This window comes from Coenobita brevimanus, chromosome 110, assembly GCF_032717465.1.
Source record: "Coenobita brevimanus isolate Jiangsu-jjx chromosome 110, ASM3271746v2, whole genome shotgun sequence".
Lineage (NCBI taxonomy): Eukaryota > Metazoa > Arthropoda > Malacostraca > Decapoda > Coenobitidae > Coenobita > Coenobita brevimanus.
In genome coordinates this window covers 23,090,275-23,095,362 of record NC_137063.1, presented here as the reverse complement: position 1 = coordinate 23,095,362, position 5,088 = coordinate 23,090,275, and positions in this window count along the sequence as shown.

Genomic DNA, 5,088 nt, shown 5'->3' with positions numbered 1-5,088 from the left:
AAAAAGAGCCTAAACTATAAAAAGGGAAATTATCAAGACCTAAAGAAGTATTTCTTAGAAGTTGATTGGGAAAATGAGCTCAGAGGACAAGATTTAAATGCTGTATATAAAAAAATTTGTGAATTTTATGAAATAGGAGTCCTGAAGTACATCCCACAGCACAAAGAAGCAGATAAAAAAATGCAGAAATGGTTCAATACAGAATGTAAAAAATCAAAAGAAAGAAGAAATTTGTTGTGGAATAGATACAGAAGACACAATAGTGAAAGGGCGTATAATAATTACAAACAGGCAAGAAACAACTATACAAGAATAAGGAGGGAAGCCCAAAAACAGTTTGAGGAGGATATAATAAATAAAAGTAGTGATCAACCAAAGCTGTTTTACAGCTATATCAGAAGCAAAACCATAGTAAAAGATATAATACAATCCATTACGGACGAGGGAATCACTTATACACAAGAAAAAGATATTTGTGAAGCACTAAATAAGAATTTCCAATTAGTTTTTACAGAAGAAAAAATTTTTGAGAGGGACTATGTGGAACACGCATGTCCACACATACTACCAGATATACAAATAGCAGAAAAAGTAATACAGGAGGAGTTAAGTAGATTAGACAGAGGAAAAGCAAGTGGTCCTGATGAAATTTTATGTTGGGTATTACGAGAATGTGCAAAGGAGTTAAGTAAACCATTATTTGTAATTTTCAAGAAATCCTTGAGTCAAGGTAAACTACCTGATATTTGGAAAAAAGCAAATATTGTCCCCTTATTCAAGAAAGGAAATAGACAAAATCCACTCAACTACCGACCAGTATCACTGACCAGTGTTGTAAGCAAGGTATTAGAAAAACTTATAAGAAAAGCTTGGGTAAATCATCTAGAAGAACACAGTATGATAACAGAATGACAGTTTGGTTTCAGAAAAGGAAAATCATGTGTTACTAATCTGTTGAGCTACTATGACAGAGTAACAAACACAATACAGGAAAGGGAAGGATGGGTGGACAGTATCTATTTAGATTTCAAGAAAGCTTTTGACACAGTACCACACCAAAGACTTTTATGGAAACAGTACCATCAAGGAGGAATTCGAGGCAAACTGTTTTGTTGGATGCAAGACTTTCTCATAAAAAGAGAAATGAGGACAGTACTAAGAGGAAACTACTCATCATGGAAAGAAGTGACTAGTGGAGTACCACAGGGTTCAGTGCTGGCACCAATCATGTTTTTAGTGTATATAAATGATATAAACAGTAACACTGGAAATGAGAGCTATCTGAATATGTTTGCAGATGATGCAAAAATACAAAGGAGAATTACTAACACAGACTCTTGTAAAGAGCTACAAGAAGAATTAAATAAACTTCATGAATGGAGTAGTACATGGCAAATGGAATTCAATGTGGACAAGTGTCATGTAATCAAGTTTGGTAAAAGTGGAAAAAGACCTGATTGGGATTATAAGTTAGGAAATAAAACCCTATACACATCAGAAAGAGAGAAAGACCTAGGTGTGATTATTAATAACAGACTATCTCCGGCTGACCACATCAGCGAGAAGGTACGGAACATGTATACACTGCTTGCAAATATGAGAATAGCATTCACATACATAAATGAAGACATGCTAAGAAGGATAATAACATCATTCATTAGACCAACCCTGGAATATGCATCAGTAATCTGGAGTCCTCATCTCAAAAAGCATATAGACAAGATTGAAAAAGTTCAAAGGGCCGCTACAAGATGGATACCAAGCTTAAGGGACCTAAGCTACGAAGAAAGACTAAATAAACTGAATCTACCAACTTTACAGGAGAGAAGGAAAAGAGGTGACATGATAATGCTATATAAGTGCTTATCAGGAAAGGAGAAAATAGACATAAATGATTACTTAACATATGGAGAAGCATCAGCAAGAGGACACTGCAAAAAACTGCATAAGAAGAGAGGTGATAAAGACGTAAGGAAATTCAGTTTCCCAAACAGAGCAATTGATCAATGGAATGCACTACCGAATGAAATAGTGTGTGCCAAAACAATTCACAAATTTAAGGATATGTACGATAAATATGGTTTAAGACACGGGACAGTACGAGCTTGACTCATTCCTGTAAAGATACAATTAGGTAAGAACAATTAGGTAAGAACACACACACACACACACACACACACACACACAATTTTGGTATCGTAAATAGTTGCACACTAAGGTTTCCTGACATTCACACAAGGTATGATTAATGGTAATTAAAATGCAGTATAGTATCACCAAGGGCAACCCAACACCCCCAGAAGGAGCTCACAGAGGTGCATATACAGCGCGACTGGACTCCGGACGACAGGGACATAAGTCCGCCTGGGCCACGCTCCCCTATGACCCGGAGCTCGCCCACTGCCACCATAGCAGGAAAGTGAGACTACCTTCCGGGCGAAACAACAACCACCAACCTCGGGGTGGGGCTATTATTCTAGCTCCAGTCAGCACCCCTGAGACAGCCGGTAGCCACTCAACCCTCCTACAGGAGACGGCCTGCAGCCGCTCTGGAGGTAATGAGGAGACAGCTGGTAGCCGCTCCCGCCTTCATCAGGAGACGGCCAGATGCTGCTCTGAAGGTGCCCTAGACGAGATGGCCGGTAGCTGCTTGACTCTTCTACAGGAGACGGCCTGCAGCTGCTCCGGAGGTAACGAGGAGATGGCCAGTAGCCGCTCCCACCTTTGTCAGGAGATGGCCGGTAGCCACTCTGAAGGTCCCCCTCAAGAGATGGTCGGTAGCCGCTCGACCCTGCTACAGGAGACGGCCTGCAGCCACTCCGGAGGTAATGAGGAGACAGCCGGTAGCTGCTCCAACCTTCATCAGGGAACAGCCAATATCCGCTCCCACCTTCATCAGGGAACGGCCTGTAGCCACTCCCTTCCCCAGGCCACGGCCAGTAGCCGGGCCTACGGCAGGAGAAGGCCAGTAGCTGCTCCTCCATCAGGTGCTGACTCCTGCCCACCAACCTACGACCCAGAGGGAGACCTCAGCCCAGAGGAGTATTGGAGAGGCCCCATAACTACCACCGGGCTCTTCTCATTATATCCAGTTCCTGAGAGGACCCGCCTGACGGACCCCGACGGAGGCCGATGCTGCAGCCCACTCATGACGGCGTCCCCAACCGCCGGAGACTGCAGCCTGGGTACCTCCGGACTACCCCCAGGACCCCAGGGTGGGACATCCCTTCACCCCGACGCCGGAGACCCTCGTCCTCTGTCAGGCACCTGAGCGAGAAGTTCAGGCAGCGGTTCGGCCCCAGCCCTGAGGGCCAGACTCCCACCCCGAGCCCTGAAAGCGCAGGACCATTCGCCACCAGCAGCCTCGGACGAGAGAGGACGCCCCTACGCGTGATCCCGTGGCCCCTGAATACGGAGGCCTCTGGCGGAGCTCAGCCCCGTCAGTAGTGAGGCTGAGCCATTCCCGCAGCCCTTGTACCGGACTGCCAGTGCGCCCAGTCCCGAAAGTGAGTGAAAGTGAAAGCACAGTGTTCGTGACATGGTGAAACAAGGGCAGAACAGTGAGTTATCAGAATATGGAGAGTCAGTGAGAAAGCATCAGTAATAATAAAAAAGAGAAGTGGAATAAGTAAGATAACAGTGAAACAGTGAACACAGCAAGGCAGTAAAATAAGGGTCTGTCTCAAATGAACACACTACCATATAATTTAGTGACTCTGCCTCGCATTAAGATCATACAGAGGCCCCAGTGCATCAGTAATAATTAACGACACGACAGACAAACCAGTTAGCCTGCCAGCAGTGAAAATAGTGCTACAAACTCCACCAGCATACAGAACCTAGACTTTCCCAAATAGTAGTGTTTAGCTTCACTGCCCTAAGTGCTATTCACCTTACCCGACCTTGTCCTAAACAGTATCCTGTGCGATACTAACACCCGATATCGAAGCCTTAGAATTATAGATGTTCAGCATAAATGTATTTGTGACATTGGCCGATCCACTGTAGACTTTAGCAGTACGCATGTAAGGTTGTTGCCTCGAGTTTTTGTGTCCTGCCTCTCTCTTACTTGTCTAAGCTCCGGTCTAGAAAGAGAACCCAGCTACACACTAGGCGTTAGAGGGACGGGAAGCCGCCCCTAAAACACCTAGCATTACAGCAATAATTGTCAGTTCTTTTCTTATAGAATGAATTGTGTAATGCTAGGTGTTTTAGGTTCTGCTTCGCGTCCCACTGAAGCCCAGTATGTAGCTGGGTTCCCTTTTCTAGACCGGAATTTAGACAAATAAAAGAGAGGCAGGACACAAAAACTCAAGGCAACAACCTTACACGTGTACTGCTAAATTCTGCAAGTGGAACGGGTAGATGTCACAAGAGTACTTATACTGAACAATTATAAACATTAGGCCTAGATTGTGGGTGTTAGTATCACGCAGGATACTACTCGGGACAAGATAGGGTAAAGTGAATAGCACTATAATCAGGAGTCGTAGGGCAGTGGGGCCAAATACTATTACGTAGGGGAAGTCTAGGTTTTATCTATCGGGTGGAGTTCTGTTCACTAGAGCCGTGGCACTGTTTTCACTGTTGGCAGTCTAACTTGTTTGTCCGTCGTGTCGTTAATTATTGTTCTTGCACTGGAGCCTCCGTATGAACTTAATGTGAGGCTATATCACTAGATGATAGCGTGTTCACTTAGACAAACACTTATTCCACTGCCCTGTCGTATTCATTGTCTCACTGTGAATTTTACACTAACCTTTCCTTTACACTAAAACTGATGCTGTTAATTCTCTGACTTCCTGTATTCTGATAATTCACTTTTCTGCCCATGCTTCACCGTATCATTTTCACTGTGCTTTCACTGTCACTCACTTTCGGGACTGGGCGTAATGGCGGTCAGGTACAAAGGCGGTGGGAACAACTCAGCTTAACTGCTGATGGGGCTGAGTTCCACCGGGGGCCTCCGTATTCAGGGGCCACGGGATCAAGCGTAGGGGCGTCCTATCTCGTCCGGGACTACTGGTGGCGAAGGGTCCCACGCTCTCGGGGCTCGGGGCGGGAGTCTGGCCCTCTGGGCTGGGGCCG